Source organism: Ursus americanus, chromosome 30, assembly GCF_024610735.1.
Source record: "Ursus americanus isolate L20-20 chromosome 30, mUrsAme1.1.p, whole genome shotgun sequence".
In the NCBI taxonomy this organism is placed as follows: Eukaryota; Metazoa; Chordata; class Mammalia; order Carnivora; family Ursidae; genus Ursus; species Ursus americanus.
Window position 1 is genome coordinate 13361274 of NC_142156.1, and position 20002 is coordinate 13381275.

Here is a 20002-nt window from a genome sequence, read left to right on the forward strand (position 1 = left end):
ATTTAGTTGCCTCATTACTCAGTTGATGAAACAGAGCTTGTGAGAAATTAAATCATTTGTCAAGGTCGTACAAGTAGCTGGTGGCAGAGGCCTGGCCAGGAGCTAGGCATCCTCATCCTTGGCTTGAGCTCACTGGTGTGCACCCCAAATTTGACTCTCTTGGTATCTTGCAAGTCCCAAATGTGCAGAAATCAGGTCTTGCTTCATTAGCATATGTAAAGAATAGTTACATTTGGAACCTCTCCACCTAAAGGAAATTGCTAGATATTTACCTGAAATGCTTCCAAGTGGTTTTTCAGAAGGGCTGAACTGATTTACTAATTTACCTATGAAGGAGAGCATCTGGTTCACCCCATCTCCATTCTTATTGGATGTAGCCATTCACACTAAGAACAAACCACAGACACAAAACTTCTCCTAATTCTATAGGGGGAAAATGGCATTGGAGTTGTTTCCATTCTTACTTCTTTCATCTACAGTGTGGTTAGGCATTTTCTGATATGTTAATTGCCTATAGATATTTATTCTGTTTTGAGTTGCACGTGTATATTTTTCGTTCATTTTCCTATCATGGGATTTTAGTTTTTCTTACTTACTTGCAAGTATGCTTTATGTAGGAGTATTAATAGCTATTTTTAAAATTAAAATGTTAATCAGATGTTGCAAATACTCAGAATAGGTTTTTGCACATGATCAAAAGGATTTTTCGTTTTTAATCTTTTCTATTGAGGTGGTTATTTCACTGAGTCTCTTTCTCCTGATTTTGTATATTTTGCTCATATTTTCTTGATTAGACCCTTTGGAGTTTTGCAACCTTGCTTTGGACTTTCAAAATCCAAATTTCTTTTATTTCCTCTCCTTTCCTCTTTGTTCATATTTCTTTGTATTTTCCTGTGATTTTTTTGTCGTTGTTCTTATCTAACCTCCTGAGTTGATACTAAGCTCATTTATTTGTATCATTTTAAATACAACAATGGTAACATTTAATACTATGACTTATGCTTCTGATTACAGCTTTGGGCACATCCCATACGATGTTAAAAATACCCAGTATTCTCATTATTGCTATTTTTCTTGTTGTAATTGTTGGCTTTGGTTTCCTATTTGTTTCAGGTTATTTGGGAGCATGGCTTTAAATTTCGAAGTGGTCCAGGTTTTGAAAATACTTAGAGTAATTTCTAGTTGTATTAACTTTAGGTCAGACAGTTCAATTCTGAGCAACTGTTCATCGCTTGCCATCTTGAGTTCAGATGCTCATGTACCTGACACAGGTCTGAGAATGTCTCTGCTCTTTGGGAAGCTTAAAGTCAGAAGGGCCCTCTGACCCAGGATGATGTTGAAACCACCGAAATCCTGAGAGGGTTTGTAGCCCTGATATGGATTATAGGGATGGTTGTTGAGAAGTCAAGTGTTAGAGGGGCAGTTTCAGAATCTGCTTTTTTAACCCCTCTCCCACATATATATTTTAAGTCTGGAAGGTACCTGGTGCTATCAGAGGCTAGAATTTTCTCCCTTTAGGTAGATTAAAGTCTGAATGATATAGAACATTATGTTCCCTCATTGCAGGGATCCAGGGTTGGAAACTACTCATGCTCCTTCGTTCAGAGAGAGTTCCAGAACTGAATATATTTCTTGGGGATTTTACCATGCCTTGTGCTGGGTTCCCACTATATCCTAGAAGAACTATTGGTCCAGTTGATTACTTGCTACGCATAAAGTTGAGTTTTAAGAAGGAGCCTAGCCAGTTGGCTGAAACTACTCTCTTAATTCACTGGAAATGTATGTTGTTGAACCATGGATTTTCATTTGAAGAAAAAAAGTGTTGCCCATTATAGAGTCCACTTAAAAAAATAGAGCAAAGGAGAGATTTTTATTTCCATATGGATTATGTTAAGGGGTGTGTGTGTGTGTGTATGAATGTGTACACATACATAAGAAAGAGAAATGGCCCTATTATGGGAAGCCTCATTAAAGAGGCCTGGAAAAGGTTAGTCCATTTGCAGACTATACATCTTAATCTCCCCACACAGCACACTAACCTGGAAGGGGAGAGAGAATCTATGGCCAGAGAGACCTTGGCTTCAGTCCAAGTGCTGGATCAAGTAGACCTTGCCTTTTCCCGCCGGCTACCCCTCATTAGCACTCTATATTAACCTAGAGAAACTGTTCTCCCAAGGGGCTCCAGGAAATGGGAGGACATGCAAGCCAGTTCAGAGTGGGGGAGACCCAGAGCGGGGACCCTCTGGCTCCCGCTCATTTGCTGGCAGGTGCATCTGGGGATTGGGCCCCTGGATGCTGGGGAGAGGAAGCCAGGAGCGTGCTATAGCTTAAAGCAGTGCTGATAGGTTGAGCGGCCTTTCACCTGTTGCTGGCTGGTTCTCATCTGTGTTAACAGCTTCCAACTGGCCTCATTATTTGAGAAACTGGAGGCCTTTGGACAAGGGCCTTTAAGCTGGTTCTGCACATGCCCCCAGATCCTCTTTTAAGGTTCCATGTTGCAATGCAGACGAGTGGGATGGCTTCTGGCTGGAGTCTTTACCTGAAGTGCAACCTGGGACTGGTTACTCACCCTTCCCAGCCTCAGTTTCCCCATATGAAATGTGTGTGTGTGTTGGGGGGTGTGGGAGGTGGAAACAACAATTCCCCCTACTTCTAAAGTCATAAGGATTAAAGAGAGAAAGAAGACAGCAAATTTTTATTTTTATTTATTTTGTTTATGGCATGTCAGGCTTTGGACTGGCACTTTCATGGAGAGGCTCAGAACGTTATTCATTTCCCTTCCTACCCTATCCTCTGTAGTGCAGCTTCTCCTCTCCCTCATCCCCTTCTCCATCTTTCCACCAAGTCTATACCAGGCATTCTTGTCCTCTGTTACTCAGTCCCTTGCTCTCCAAAGTTTGCTCCGTCGACCAGCACCACTGGCGTCACCTGGAAGCTTGTTAGAAATGCAGACGCTATGGCCCTGCCGCAGATCTACTGAATTAGACGCTGCATTTTGACAAGGTCCCCAGGCGACTCCTGTGCATGGTAAGGTCATTGGTGTTGCCCAATAGACTCTTCTTCACCGTGTGTGTGTGTGTGTGTGTGTGTGTGTGTGTGTGTGTGTTCGTAACATCCGGGAAACTCTCATTGAGTAGCTTCTGTTCTAAGCATTCTCATCAACGAAAGGAGACACTGAATGAGCCAGTCATAAAGGTTTAGGCACAAAGGGGACCCTGTTCTGGATACACATGTTCTCTCTTCGTCAGTACTCTTTCAAGTTTTCCATGGATTTCTGAGTACATCAAGAGGAGAGACTCTATTTAGAGCCTATCTGTACTTAACACCTTGTAAAAGGTGCCTGAATCTGCAGGCAATTGCAGAGTCGCTGCCCAAGGCGAGGCTAAAAATGTTTCTGGCAACCGAAGACAATTAAAGCCAGGGGAAGTGGGAGGGAGTCATTGGGAGTGTTTGAGCCTGAGAGCCCTACATCCAGATGTTTCCCTACATATCTGGTCTTCCTAGTTAAGAGTAAGCTCCTTGATAGAGCAAAGCTGTAGCCTCCAGCCCCTAGGGATGCACCATCTGTGGCCCGACATTTATTGCCTCAACCTGGATTTTAGCCCATTAGAGCAAGAAGGTGTCATTGAAATAGTCAATGATAAACACGTTGCAAAAATGCTTCTTTCTTCCACACCTGCGCCCAGGGCAGACATCACTAATCAATTACCACACTCTCCTACAAGGAGCTCAGTCTCAAATATAGCACAGTATAGACCATCGCCAACTGATCAGAACTACTTTGGCCCGCATCAGTATAGTTGGCCTCAGTCCAGATCTACGTGCCATAGATGCTATCTGTCGGGCGGGTTCCGGAACTACCCAGTCGACTATTCCCACATGCTGAGAATTGGTAATGGTGACAAATTTAATGAGGATGCTAAAATGACAGTGATTTGGGAGCGAGAGAGCAAACTTACTCCTTGAGTATGAAATTAGGGACAAGAACGCTCTCACATAATTGGTTCTGTTAGCAGAGATACAACACTGGATCTGTCCTTTTTGTTGTTCCAGCACCCAGCATCTTAATTTTCTTTGGGGGAAATACCCCACTCTTAGGGTTAGTGGTTCAGGTGGTATAGATACTGCCTCCCTGGTCCAGAGGCTAACATATGACCAATCAGAGGCTGCCATCCCTCTGACCTCAGTGATTGGTTCACAGGAGAGCACGTGACCCAAGCCGTGAGTGTTAGACTAGCTCGCAAGGTTTACTCACAACTTGAAGAGGGTCAAGGGGAAGTCTTTGACTTAGTGGCATATTGCTGGCCTCATGGGTCATCTGCCCTCTGGGCTAGGTCACGCTTCAGTGCTCACCATTAAAGAAATAACAACTTTTAGGGTAGGTGGCCGTGTTTGGACTTACTTGGGTTGTGTAAGCTACAGGCTAACATACCCCTCTCGCCAGCTACTGATTACTTAATCAGGTGTGTTGTGTCCACGCGTTTTGCTTTATTGATCCAGTTTTTAGAAAATGCTGCATCCGACAAGATCCATGGATAGATGCTAAGACAAGCAGGCCAGAGTTTGAGAAGTAGGATATTTGTGTAATGTCAACTATTGTATCTCAAGATATTTATTAAATTACAAACAGGTAAATAGTAACTTTGTAGTGGAGAATCCTGGCAGGGAATTTATTAACCACGTGAGCAAGGCTAACATCACTAGTAATTCGACATCACATCTTATGCCTCTTGTCATGATGCATGGAGAAGGATACCACTTTATTTCTGTGGCATTCTTGCCCCCAATGCAAAACCTCCATCCGGTCATCATGAGAAAAATCAATAAATCCAAATGGGTCATATGTTATCTCGGAATTAACTTAACTGGAGACGTAAAGGATCTATATTCTAGAAACTACAAATCACTCTTGAAAGACATTGAAGAAGACACAAAAAGATGGAAATATATTCCATGCTCATGGATCAGAAGAATTAACATAGTTAAAATGTCCATGCTACCCAGAGCAATCTACACTTTCAATGTCATCCCGGTCAAAATAACAATGACATTTTTCAAAGAACTGGAACAAACAGCCCTTAAATTTGTCTGGGACCAGAAAAGGCCCCGAATTGCCAAGGAATTGTTGAAAAGGAAAAACAAAGCTGGGAGCATCACGTTGCCAGATTTCAAGCTATACTACAAAGCTGTGATCGCAAAGACAGCACAGTACTGGCACAAAAACAGACACATAGACCAATGGAACAGAATAGAGAACCCAGAAATGGACCCTCGGCTCTTTGGGCAACTAATGTTTGACAAAGCAGGAAAAAACATCTGGTGGAAAAAAGTCTCTTCAATAAATGGTGCTGGGAAAATTGGACAGCTACATGCAAAAGAATGAAACTTGACCGCTCTCTCACACCATACACAAAGATAAACTCCAAATGGATGAAAGACCTCTATGTGAGACAGGAATCCATCAAAATCCTAGAGGAGAACATAGGCAGCAACCTCTATGACATCGGGCACAGCAAATTTTTTCATGACACATCTCCAAAGGCAAGAGAAACAAAAGAAAAAATGAACTTGTGGGACTTCATCAAGATAAAAACTTCTGCACAGCCAAGGAAACAGTCAACAAAACTAAGAAGCAGCCCATGGAATGGGAGAAGATATTTGCAAATGACACTACAGATAAAAGACTGGTATCCAAGATCTACAAAGAACTTCTCAAACTTAATACACAGAAACAAATAAACAAATCATAAAATGGGCAGAGGATATGAACAGACACTTTTCTAATGAAGACATACAAATGGCTAACAGACACATGAAAAAAAAAGTTCAAAATCATTAGCCTTCAGGGAAATTCAAATCAAAACCACACCGAGATACCACCTTATGCCAGTTAGAATGGCAAAAATTGACAAGGCAGGAAACAACAATTGTTGGAGAGGATGTGGAGAAAGGGGATCCCTCTTACATTGTTGGTGGGAATGCAAGTTGGTACAGCCACTCTGGAAAACAGTGTGGAGGTCCCTTAAAAAGTTAAAAATTGAGCTACCCTATGATCCAGCCATTGCACTACTGGGTGTTTACCCCAAAGATACAGACGTAGTGAAGAGAAGGGCCATATGCACCCCAATGTTCATAGCAGCAATGTCCACAATAGCTAAATCGTGGAAGGAGCCGAGATGCCCTTCAACAGATGACTGGATTAAGAAGATGTGGTCCATATATACAATGGAATATTACTCAGCCATAAAAAAGAACGATTTCTCAACGTTTGCTGCAACATGGACGGCACTGGAGGAGATAATGCTAAGTGAAATAAGTCAAGCAGAGAAAGACAATTATCATATGGTTTCACTCATTTATGGAACATAAGAAGTAGGAAGATCGGTAGGAGAAGAAAGGGAAGAAGAAAGGGGGGGTAAACAGAAGGGGGAATGAACCACGAGAGACTGTGGACTCTGGGAAACAAACAGGGCTTCGGGGCGGGGGGGAATGGGATAGGCTGGTGATGGGTAGTAAGGAGGGCACGTATTGCATGGTGTGCTGCGTGTTATACGCAAGTAATGAATCATGGAACTTTACATCAAAAATTAGGGGTGTACTGTATGGTGACTAACATAATATAATAAAAAATATTATTATTAAAACAAACAAAATCCAAATGGGGGGAGGTAATATTCTACCCAAAAAAACCAGCTGGTTCTCTATAAAAGTGTCACAAAAGACCAAGACAGAGTGGGATCGTCACATATCGAGGAGGATTAAAGAGGCATGAAACTAAACATTATGTGGGATCCTGGGTTGGATGCTGGAACAGAAAAAAAGACAGTGAAAAACTGGAGAAATCCAAATAAAGTTTGTAGATTCGTTGATAGTGTCGTATGAGTGTTAACTTCCTGGTTTTGATCATTATACTTTGGTCACATAACACGATAACATTTGAAGCCAGATGAAGGGTACATGGGAACTCTGTACTATTTTTGCAACTTTTCTGTGAATCTGAAGTCATTTAAAAATAAAAAGTTAAAGAAAAAAAGCCCTGATTCTGCATCTTTATTTATTTGTAAGCCAAGAATGTGAAACACTGGCATTTTCATACCCTGCTGGTGGGGTTGACAGATTGAGAAATAGAGAGGATTAGCAATATATATCAAAAGCCTTAAACATGTGAGCCCCTTTGACCTAGCAATCACACTTTCAGGAATTGACTCAAAAAAATAAGTAAATAAATAAACAAACCCCAACAAAACACAAAACAAAACAAAATAAAACAAAAAACAGGACAAGGGCACAAAATATGGACAAAGATGTTCACTGCTGTGTTGTTTATAACAGTGAACAATTGGAAACAGATTTAATGTCCACTACTGGGAATGAGGCAAATAAATTATAGTACATCCAAACAATGAAATAATGGGCAGCTAGTCAGAAATATGAGATAAATATGTATATATTGCCAGGGAGAGATGCCTATCTATTTAAGTGGAAAATGTAGGCAACAAAATAATATGTGTAGTGTAATCTTATTTATCTACAAAAAAGCCATAAAAGGCTGGATGAATTCATTAAACTGGAAACCACAGATTTCTATGGGAGGTGAGTTGAAGGGGACATTGAAATTTTCACTGTATTTGAATTGTAACAGTCATCCTATAAATCATATTATAATGTATCATAATATGTATGTATTATATGTGTATTATATGTATATTATATGTCATGGGGAAAATGAAGATATGCATTTTTGAGCAACAGACACACGGACAACTAGTGGGAATAAATGAAGGCAGCCCCTCCCTTTGCTCCCCCTGCCAGTGGGGCTTCCCATGTGTGATTCCAGGTGTATCAAGCCCTTATCTGCCTCCAGTAGCTGGAGTGGTGAGCCCAGCCAATGGCAGGTAATAAGCCTGTTAGCAAAGCTACAGAATTGCAGGTGCTTTTTGCTGACCGTGAACTCAGAGCAAAGGTTAAGGTGTGGGTCTGTCTGGGTAATCTCCAGGCAGGAAGTGGTCTGGCCCCCTTGGGGTGGGCTCCTAAAAGTTTGAGACCACTGTTGCCTCGGGAGCCCCTGACAGAGCCTCCAGTGGGGACTCGAGACCCGGAATGGGGAAGGAGGAGGGATTTCAGATGGTAGGGAAGGAAGCAGAAGAGAGTCCCTTAGGAACCTGAATTCCAGGAAAAGAGCACCGTCACTCTTACTGTCCACTGAGAGATGGTGAATCGGAACTTTGGGGGAAAGATAAACGATCGATGGGAAATTCAGTAGCAGGGCCCACAGCTGCCTATAGCCAGAGACATGGAGCAAGGACCGAGAAATAGCTCTCAATTTGATGTTTGGACCAGTCATGTCATTTTTCTAAGCCTCAGTTTCTCCCTCTGCAAAAAGGTTATAGCATCTCGAGTGTGGCTGTCACTATGTAAAATGTAATAATGCAGGGAAAACAACCCCATGCCTGGCATCTAGCAAGTGCTCCCAAACGGTACCTATTATTAGCATTTCTGTTATTGGGCGTCTTCCCTTTGGTGTCTGTCATGGCCCCAATCAACTTGGACCCCAGCCTTTCCTTATTTGTGTTTTGTACTGAATACTTTGACCCATAATTATAAATTACCTTCGATAGTTTCATAAGTGTCCTGAATGTGGTTTCATCATACCCATGTCACTGTGACTTCTCTCTGATTCGAGACCCAATATTGCACTTTCACTGCCAAGTATGGTGGTAAGCAAAGAGAATAACTTGGCTAGTAATAATCTGATAGTCTGTCAATTTCTGGGCCTTTCTAGGTGGAGTGCCGTAAGTCTGACTTCCAAGCTGGAGTAGAGTACCTTCTTAAAATTGGAAAGTTTCTTAAATTTATCTCCAGAACAATGCCCTAAAGGTAAAGGCAGGCAGGATCCAGGTTTTCTAGGCGTTAACAGTATTTATAATTTGAGAAGCCCCTGTTGATAATTTGAACACAAAATTATGAATGCAAAATTGCTAGGGCCTTGCAAGGTGCACGCATGTGTGTGTGTGTGTGTGTGTGTGTGTGTGTGTGTGTATGTCCATATACAACAGTGCCATCCAGGATATGTCCAAGAATTAAAGTCATAGAAAGAGAAGTAGCCTCTGTATATAGTCTGGATATTTGTCTATTCACTCATGAATGGGTTAAAAACTGCTAAAGAGTGCGGCTTTGGTCCTTCTCCCTGCCTTCCTCGTTTCTCTGAGATCACTTGTCCACTTCAAAGGGCCTGGGGAAAGTCTGTCTGCCTGGCACCAGGCTGGGAGCTGAGCACACAGGAGAGGAGGAAGCGTTAACGCTGCTGGCCGCACACAGCTTATGGCCTACAAGGGATACAGGTGCCCCAAAAGGCAATGACAGTGCAGGACAGGATGATCCACACACAGGAGCCTGGGAAGCAGGGAGTAGGGGTATCTAAACTAATGGCAGAAGGGGGGGGGGTTCCTGGAGTGAGTGATTTCCAAGCTGAGATATGAGGATGACAAGTTGCTGCCCTGAGAAGGTGGGGGGGGGCAGGAGGGGTGTCCCAGGCCGATGGGGAATGGAGACCTGAGCAAGGGGATCTTGCCCTGGGCTCCCCAGTAGGCCAGTGAGCTGGAATCTTATGATCCCTCCTGGGCTCTGCCTGCTTCTCCGCACCTCTCCTCCCTCCATTCCCTTCCTTCTGCCTGGACACCTTTTCCCACCCCATGTACCCCAAATCTCAGAGGGAGAGCTGGGGAACTCGCTCAGGCAGTAAACAGTGACGCTCAGGGATGGGGAAGCATAGCGCCTTGAGTGCTGGGCCCAGCTTGATGCTAATTCTCCCTGTGAGCCAACAAAGATGTGAGCTAATAAAGACTCCACACCTTAGCTCAGGCTGTGGCCCACCTGTCCCCCCTCGCCCCCCCCGCCTGGAATGCCATGTTCTGCTTTGTATTCAAATCTGTCCCCACCTTGGAGGTAAAGGTCACCTGCTCCGGGAAGCCTTCAATTCTCTGCTTTCTAAGATAGGACTAACGTGCTGTTCCTCTACCCACTCCCATCCCCTCCAAACCCCTGTACCTGCCTTTTAGCCCTTACAAGTCATCCGGCTGTGTATGGAAACAGAAGAGTGAGTGTCGAGCTCAGGAGCTTGGGCCTCAGGGTCACACGCACCAGGAGTCCAATGCCAGTTCTGTCTCTTATTTGCTGTGTGACCCTGGGCTGGTTACGCGACTCCTCTGAGCCACAGTTCCCTCAGAAGTTAAACAGGACAAATTCTGTCGAGAGACGCCGCACGTAAAGCATTGAGTGCAGTGCTTGGCCTAGAGCAACCTCCAGAGCGTTAGGCACGGCCACATTCGAGGGGTTTCCGTGTCTCTCTCCCTTACTGTGGGCCTCCTGAGGACAGGTCCCATCCCTGTCTCGCTGCTGCATTATGATAAGTGCTGGTTAATATTTACTGAAGCAAATCCAGAAAGCGTGCCTTCTCGACCCAGAAAGGATTCTTCAGCAGCCTGCCTGGGGTCCTGCCACCGATTCCTTATTCGTTCAGTGAACTGTTTATTGACTATGAGGCTCCAGGGATCTGGGGGTAGACAAGCCCGGCCACATGGACATTATATTCTAGAGGAGAAGGCTGGTATTAAAATAAAGACCCAAGAAATTATTTATATAGTATTGTGATAAGTTCCAGGAGGTACAGGGACCATCAAAGTGTATAAAAGGGGCCCTTGATCTACTCTGGGAAGGGGGACGTCAGTGAAGGGTTCCCCTAGGAAGGGACATTAGATGAATCTGGAAGACGCACAGGACTTAAATGGGGGGAGGACTTTTGAGGCAGAGGAAATGGCTTGTGCAAAACTCCTGGGGTAGACAGGAGCATGGAATGTGAGAGAAAAGGAAGGAAGGCCAATAATGTGGCTGGACAAGGACAAAGGGCAATGTGGGGTGGGTGGGACCAGAGAGGTGGACAGGAGCAAGACCCCTGTTGGCCATGGTGTAGAATCTGGACTTTATTCTGAGGTTGATGGTCCAAAAAGGGCACTGGAGGCTGAACGGGCACTAGGGTGCCTTCAGAACCCCTGAGAATGCTGGAATGCCCCTGGCCCTTCTCCCACCTGGGGCTTATCAGATAAATGTCTCAAGCATGGGAATTCCCACATAAGGCCCAGGATGTAGCCAGGTCATCACCCAGTCCCCTGCAATCACATGAGCCACAGAGGCACGGAGAGGGGAGCAGAGGCAGGAGAAGTGACTGGCAATGGTGGGGATTTCCACAACTTCCTTCACACACTAAGGATACACCAAACCAGCGACAAGGGCGCCAGCGTGGGAAAGGAAAGGATATTGTAGAGAAGCAGTGACAGTGAGCGTCACTGAAATCCCTGCCATGTACCAAACAAGTTGTTGAACTTGTGTAAGCCTCAGTTTCCACCTCTGTAAAATGGGTATAAGAACAGGGACCACCTCAGGGGACTTTTAGGAAATTAACTGAGATAAAATAAATGTTTGGCACCATTTTTGGTGCTCAGCGTGTGCCCAGTTACTCCCCCAGCCAGGGGACATAATCCCCCCCTCCGAGAAAAACCCACAAATGCCAGGCTGTGGTTGGCTGCTATGACATCTCACTGTTGTTGCTGTTAATATTTATCTGTAAGCATCTTTTCCATTTCTATCAGTTAAGTTTTGGAGAATATCTTTTTAAGCTTGCGACGTGAAAGAGAGCCTCCATATTGAATGTGGCTTCAAATCCCACTGGTGCGGAATAGTTTCCTTCCTAGCAAAGCTCTCCTTATACCCTCAGTAATGTTCTCTACTCACTCCTGCCCATGGCTTTGTGCATTGTTGCCTCCACCTGAAATACCTTTCCTTCTCCTTTGGTCCAAATCCCACTGGTCTTTAGGAACTGCTTCAATCACACCATCTCCCTGAACCCTCTACATGATCTACTCGTCTATGCTTTCTTCAAAGCCTTATATGTCTGTAATTCTATTCTTTCAATTGTGTACATCTTACTTCCTTTACTTGATCATTGAGGTCAGAAAGATGAGTCCTTCCTCACAGCTGTAAAATGGAAGCAGGAGCCCCAGACCTCACATCCTCTTGGCTTCATGTCCAGAGGAAAAGAGAGCTTTAAGCTTCACTGGCCTGATTTGGGTCAAATTTTATCTATGAACCAATCATGGTACCCAGGGGATGCACAGGGTCATTAGCTTAGACTAGTCATTGGCAAACTTTTTCTTAGAGGGCCAGATAGTAAATATTTTAGGCTGTAAATCATACGATCTCCATTGCAACTATCGGCTCTGCTGTTATAGTATGAAAAAAGTCATAGGCCATTTTATGTAAATGAATGGACATGGCTGTATCTCAATAAAACTTTATTTACAAAAACAGGTGACTTACTCATGGGCTGTAGTTTGTTGACTCCTGGCTTAGACCAATTAAAGCCCCACATCTGCAGCAAGATAGATCCAACCAGATAGTCTGAGTGTGTGAGGAGTCCACAAAGGAAATTCAGGGTGCTATTTTGCCACAAGAAAGGGCAGTAAAAAGCAACTTATTGGCTACAAGGATCATTGCCAAATGAGGGTCTCCAAGCCGTCAATCAATCTCATTCAGTGCATGTAAGTAGTCAGAAGGGAACCAGGTTTGTGGGCTTAGAGAGCTGCCTTATTCCCAAGGGCTCCTCTGTGCTCAGTGGGGAGGGGGCAGTTGGCTGGGAAATGCTCTCATTTATGTACACCTTCTATCTTTCCAACGCACTTTCAAATTTATGATTTCAAGGTCATAAAGGTCAAGCATAGAAGAAGGTCAAGCATAGCCTTATCTTCATTGATTACAGATTTGGAGACTTAACTTCTAGGTGTGAAAGGGAAGATATGAAGAAGGAAACAGTACATATTAAATATTGGTCATGGAAGATTAGTAGCCATATTACAAATCTGCATACCTACTACTGTACCACTGCTTCCCACCCCATTCTCATAGCAGACATCAATAATCCATCACTGAACTCTTTCCTACTGAGCTCAGATGCTGTCTCAGAATCCTTGCCATAGCAGGGCTCTGGCAGCCAGCTTGCAATTGCCCAGGGTTGGCACACAAGAGGAAACACGTTTGTTGATTTGAGTTGACCATGCAGTATTCGTGGAATTACCAAGCTACTCAACACTCCCACTTGCGGCTGTTACTCTAGCACTTACTATCTACCAGGAGTCGCGATTGTCTCATTTCTGTATTAGAAGAATTCTGGGTAGGTGTCACAGGCGCCCTGGTCTCCTTTTCACATCTCCTCCAGTCCATTCTTATTTCAGCCTCGTTGTGGTGGACAGTTCCCTGTGAACTCAGACACACCTCATGATGACAATCTCAAGGAGTCACTCCCTCTACTTTGCATTTGTCCCAGGGCCTTCTCTGATGTCCCAGGAGTCTGCTCGGTTGCACCCAAGCTCTGTCGAGAAGTGCAGGGACTTAACCAATGGACAATGAGAGTCCTTGAAGAAATACCCCAGCCTCCTGTCCCCCACAGGACGCATTCTGTACATTTCTCAGAAAGTCCTTACAAAATCGAGACCCTGTTGCCTATGGCAGAGACCATGATAATGCACTTACGAAATTGACTTTTTCCCCCTCTTCCTCACTTGCTCACTCCTGCTTCTTGAAATTGCTTTTCCAATAAATTTATGCACACAGGTTTGTGACTGAGGCTCTGCTTTTCAGGAGAATGCCCAGAACAATTAGAACAGTTAGGATACCAACTAGGTCAACCATGGGTCTCCATTTTATCTATCAGAAAATCAACTCCAGCAATTCAGGTGGCTTCCCCAAGGTCACACAGCTGGTTTTTCTGATTCTAGAGTTCATGTTCTTACCCACCAGGCAGTACTGCTCCACCAACAGGACTTCAGATCACAGATGGGCACCAAGCAACGGTGTTCTGGTACATTCAGTGCTACATTTTGGTCGGTGAAAGAAGCTAATTGGATTTGACAGAGAGGAAGAGAGCCAGTTTTCTCTCCTAAAAATAGACTTATTTTTAGTCATCCCATTCAGGAATCACCACGCTCACCCAGGGAAACACTACTAACGTTTCAGAGTTTCTAGGTAATTAAAACACTCCACTAAATCAAATCCCATGAGAATAGTATGGTGAAGGTAAGCACTTGAAAGCCCACAAAATGGAAATAATTAGCAGGCATCCCTCTGTCTTTTATTATAGCCGCTTCAATCCATAGATACAGACAAGGGTAGAGGATGTGGCAAAATGATGGTCCTTAAGGCATCATGGGAAATTCTGGCCAGCTGAGCATTGACTATTTAGTACCCCCCACAGGCCTGCATGGCCAGAGGCCAGCATGACTGGATCCTCTTTTGCATGGTCAGTAGATGCCCACTTGCAACTCTTCTGAAGAGTGCAGACTAAAAAGCCACATGCTGAAACTCCTTCCGATTGGACAGACCCTTGAAGGTGGCCGGCAACTGGCAGGACTTGAATCCAAAATTCAGGGAGAATGACCCCTTGAAGAGTTGCTTAGTCTGAGACTGAAGTTGGCTACTTACAGTTTCCCAGGTTAAGTAACACACCCCAAAGTAAGAGACAGGCCATTCCCTGAACCCACTGTGCCCCTGTCTTTCCAGCGACCATGAAAGACAATGGATGAAAGATGGCGGGCAGATAAGATGCGGGGACCCTGCATCCACCTGAACAGATACATCACCTGTAATACAAAGGAAAACATCTTGTGAGTTAGCGATATTGAAGAAGATTGTCTAACCAGTCCAAGACCGTGAATTTTGTGCTCATACATGTATGTCCAAAGGCACATATAATTTCTCTGGGTCTACCTTGAGACCTGTCTCCAGACTGGCTTAGGGATTATGATGATCATTCCTCACTTGGCCTCCTCCCCCAGCCCATTCTCTGCCCTTCTCTGCCCTGCTCAGTTCCCTCTTTCTGTTGGGTTTGGCCAACAGGAGGTGACTGGAGGGGGAGGAAAGAAGCCAAGGCATTTATATCCCCTTCTCACTCTACCTTACTATGATTCTTGCAATGGCTTCTTATCAAGTGGCCCCACTTCCATGGGTCCAGCGTTTACTTACCAGGCACCAGTAGCACCATCCCAACCCTTGCCCTTTTGGGCCTAGAAGTGGTAACAGCTGTCCACTATCACTGGTCCATGGGTGTACCACCCAAATTTGTGGGTTCCCTTAATCCTGCCCACACCTCTGCAGAGTCCCCGCATTCAACTCTCCTTAGGTAGATTCCTTTAAGGGCACCACCCATTCCCTGCTGGGATCCTGACTGACACAGGGGCCCTTCCCAGAATACCCTGTCTATGTGCCTTGCCAGCAACACTCTTCACAGTGGTAACTGAAGGAGCCGTTTAGCTGAATGCTGGAGTCAAGCTTTGGAGTCCCAAAGATCTGCATTTGCATCCTGATTTTACCAATGACCAACCGTGTGACTTTGGGAAAGTGATACGCCTGAGATGCAGGGTCCCCATTTGAAAAATGGGAATCATAGATCTGACTTTTTAGGATTGTTGTGTCAATTAAGCGAGACAACATACATTAAACTTAGCAAGTGACTGCCATCGTTACTATTGTATATGGGTATACCACTGACCTGTAAGTCAGAGTGAGCTGCTCATAATACATAACCGGTCTCATTCATCTTTTTTTTTTTTATCCCCAGGGCCTCAAAAAGTGCCTTATACTTACTAGGTACTCAATATAGATTTGTTGAATCAAAGAATGGATGGTGGCAGAGACATGACCACCCGACCACCAAAATCTGCTTCATTTTCCTCATCACACAGGAAGACTACATTTCCCAGCTTTCTTTGCAACTGGGGCCATGTCATTGAGTTCTGGCCAATGGGGTGTGGACGAAAGTGATGCATGCTCCCTTCCAGACGAGGCCATAAACCCCTGTGTGATCTTCTTGTTCGAGGGTCAGCAAACTTATCCTGTGGAGATAGTAAATATTTTTGGCTTTTTGGACTATGCAATCTCTGTCACAACTACTCAACTCTGCCAGGGTAACACAGAAGAAATCATAGTCAGTAGGTAAATGAATGAGCATGGTTCTGTTCCAATAAAACTTTATTTACAAAAAGAGGTGGTGGGCTAGATTTGGCCCATAGGCTGTAGTGTGCTGACCCTGTTCTAGTCTTTTCCTCCAGCTTTCATGGAGACCTTGGAGGCGAAGTGTGGGAAATGGCAGCATTGCCCAGATGGAGGAGCCTGGGTCTCTGAATGGCAAGAGGGAAGAGTCCCCCAACCTGCCACCAGAGTTCACCGTGACATGAGCAAGTGATACACTTTCATTGTAAGTTCCTTAGACACAGTGGTTGTTTGTTACAGCTGCAAACCTATCCTGACTCCTACACTGATGATCCAGAAACCAATGAGACTCTCGTAGCTGGGAAGAGTGAAATATTAAGAATTTAGGTTGGGATCACCATCAGAATAATAGTAATTATGGTAACAAAATTTTCACATATTCAGCATTTTGTGCCTGTCAAATCCTAAGCATCATGAATACGATCTCATTATGTCATTTTGATCCTCAAAACAACCCCAAGAGGCAGGCTCAGCAGGTATTATCCCCACTTGATGCAGGATGAAGCCAGGGCTGGGGATGGCAAGTGACTTGCCCCAGGACTGCTGGTAAATGACAGAGCTAGGAATGCTAACAAAGTGTCCCCTCTCCTGGTACCGTGCACTTTCAGCTGCTAACCAGGATACCATGTCTTCACTTTAAATACCATCCCAGAGACCGCTAACATTTACTGATTCCCGCTGGGTGCCGGCCCCTATCTACATATAGGCATCTCGCATATATAATCTCATTTATCCCTCACCATAACCCAAGGAGGTGGGTGCATGTTTAATCCTATTTTACAAATGAGAAATCTGAACCTCGAAGAGGGTAAGTCACTTACTTGCCCAACACCACTGAGTTCTTAGGTGGCAAAGTTAGGATTTGAAGAATCTTACCTGAACTCCATGGAATGCATTCTCCAAAGGAGGAAGGATTTTGTGTGACCAGAGAGGAGAAAAAGAGATATAAGACTGACAAGACAACAATATTGTGTGCAGATGCTTAATGCTGGTGGGGAAGGGGGATCAAGGAAACTTCCTGAAGAGGTAACAGCTGTGCTGAAGGCTAAATAAGAGTGAGGCAGCTGGCGAATGTGCAGAGGGCACTGGGGTGAGGCTGCTGTGGGTAAAGGGGGCAGCAGACTCAGACACCCGGGGCCAGGGGCCCTGTAATCATTTTGGTACAGACACAGCCTGGATTTGAAAGAACCAAGTGAAAGAAATGGACCCGAAGAAGCCAGATAATGAAATGCTTTGTACGCCACAGTGAGGCCTTTGGACTTGCAGGCAATGAGGAGCCACTGAAGGGTTTAGGCAGGGAGCATGACATGATCAGATCTCTGGTTCAGAAAGATGGTTTTGGGAAAGCTGTCTTCTTCACAGCTGTGTCCTGAGTGCCTAGAACAGCGGTTGGCACATCGTAGGTACGCCGTACCTATCCAGTGAACGGATAGCCTGAGTACAGGTGCTATGAGAAAAACAGAAGGATCGACTGACTCCTAATTTCTGTTTTACTCTCTTTCTTGACTCAGTAACAAACCTGGAAGACAGGGTTGTCAGAACCTCCATCTCTCCCCTCCAGGAGGAAAAGTAACACTGAGTAGAGGCTTAGAAATGCTTTTGGATTGGGGTTCAAAGCAGTGTAATAACGGGAGTACTATCTGTCATCTTTCTCATCCTCCCTGCTTTCAAAGGTCTCTGTCCTGCTTCATTTTGTATCCTTCAGACACCCTCATTTTCCTACCTTCACCTTTGTATTAACAGGTGGGCTGACCCACCTGCCCTCTGCACACAGAGGTGCTGATTCTTGGAGGTAAAGGGAGCCTGCTGGGTGCCATTGGCCTCTGCCCCGAGAATAGCTCCCCTTAGGATCAAGCTACATAGCTACAAGGCCTGGAACTGCAGAAAGGATATTCCCCATGGAACAGGATGCACCTGCGGTTGATTCCAGAACCTCTAGGCTCAGGCAACCCCCTCGACAAATCAGAGCAGGAAGAGGGGAGAGAAAAATGCCACAGAAAGTGCTGACATCCAAGCCTATGTGTCATTGGTGGAGAACAAGTTCTGCTCTAAAGGGTAGACTTTAAAGTTACACAATTGGAGTTCAAATCTCCATGGTTTTCCACTTATGGTGTGACAAATTAGTTGCTCTAAGCCTCAGTTTTCTCCCCTGCAAAATGGATGTAGCTTTTCTATTTTGTGCGGTTATTACAATTAATGAGCTAAAGTAGAAATGGTGGCAGCTGTTTGGTAGAGAGGAGCCATGATTTTCTGGGGGAACTCGACCCAGATGACATCAATCAATGTTCGAGCTAGGCTATGGGTCAAAGACGGGGCTAGGACTGGGTCGGAAGGCAGCGGCGACTTGGGATCCCTTTTTTCCCAATACTTCTCCCTGTCCTCTTTATATATTTTTTCCCGTATGTTTCAAAGTTCTAAGCAGCAGATGTGGGGTGTGTGTGTGTGTGTGTGTGTGTGTGTGTGTGTGTGTGTGTGTGGTGGGATAGGATCACAACTATGCAAGGCCGGTCAAGGAATTCTCTTAGGATTCTTTTTATTGTAAGTGGCAGAATGGCAGCTCGAGCCCGCACTGGCCCAGGGACTGGGCAGGACAGGTGTGGTGCTGGTCTTAGCATCCCATCCGTGGGCTGAGGGCTCCTCCGTCCCTCATCTTGTCTTCTCTGTTGGCCACATTCTTCTCTCTGGTAGGCGCTTCCCTCTCATGGCTCTGGGGTGGGGGGAGGTGGCCGTCGGTCAAGGTCACGGGAAACTCTAGGCCTCTACCACCTGAGCCTCACAGCGCTAGAGGAAAGGGAGAGCTTCTCGGTCCTGACTTCAGACCAGAGGAGGACTCTGATTGGCCAACTTGGGTCACATGTTTGCTACTTGACCCAATCACCAATCGCTGTGGCCAAGGTGGTGGAGTGCTGTTCTAGGATAGTGTGGGGTTGGGTCATGTGACCTGGGTCACACGTGATCGCTGCCATTGAGAACGAGAACCAGATGGGGGAAGAACGGCTATCAAAGCTGTTACGTATGAGAGACATCTTCACCAGAAAAAAAAAAGAAAAGGAAAAAGAGAGGCAGGGCAGAAAATAACGCTGTTGCCACCGCAAACACCTTCCTTCCGCTTTTCTGCCTGCCTTGCCGGCTTACGAGGAATCTGTGTTTGTGTTCAGTAAATAACCAGCTCTGCCAGCGCCTGTAGAGCTGTGGACAGAGTGGGGGAAGCGAGAGTTTGGGTTTGGACAAGTCGAAGATCAAATTCCAGCTTTTCCTGGCTGTGTTACTCTGGACAAGGTACATAACCTCTCTGAACTTCAGTGCCGTAAAACGGAGATCAAAAATCTACATTTAGGACAGTTGTGTCTATGAAATCAAAAGAGCTTCAATAAGTGGTAATTACTATTATCATAATAATTATTGTTAATGTTTTGGGAGGTGAGGTGGGTGGTCAGGAAGGGACTCCAAGAAGAGATCTTAAGACAGACTCACGGTGTTAGGGTTGTATTAAAGATGATCTAACCCAATTACTTCATTTTACAGATGGGGAAACTGAGGCCCAACAGATGGTCGAGCTTGGGGTTAGTTGCCTGAGGTGCTGAGGAACTGCAAAGAGGAGACCTTTGCAGGAGACTGCTTCTGGAGCCGGTTAGCCCCGCCAAGAGCTTTCAGAAATTACAAGGCCACAAAAATGCTTTTTGGCTGGAAGCATCTTAATGGGCCCCACCCATCTTGCTTAGAGTCAGGCCTCCTTCTTCCCACTACTGGACCCTGTGTTTCCAGGCTGGTGAGTATGAACCTCTCTCTCTCTTTAAAAATAATTTGTACTTGAAATGATTTAGAATGACTGGGTCTTTTTGTATGGGAATTAGAGCTTTGAAAGCCTTGGTTTATGGCATGACCTTTCCCTACTACTCATAAGATG

At 45.0% G+C, this 20002-nt stretch overlaps 1 long non-coding RNA gene across 1 annotated transcript in view; it reads left to right on the plus strand.

Annotated features, from left to right (window-relative positions):
• The first annotated feature begins 19628 nt into the window (after positions 1 to 19628).
• LOC148107439 (uncharacterized) overlaps positions 19629 to 20002 on the plus strand; it is a 91945-nt gene continuing 91571 nt past the window's right edge. The window contains exon 1 of the long non-coding RNA XR_015722386.1: positions 19629 to 19864. This is a non-coding gene — a long non-coding RNA (uncharacterized LOC148107439). The remainder of the gene's footprint in view (positions 19865 to 20002) is intronic.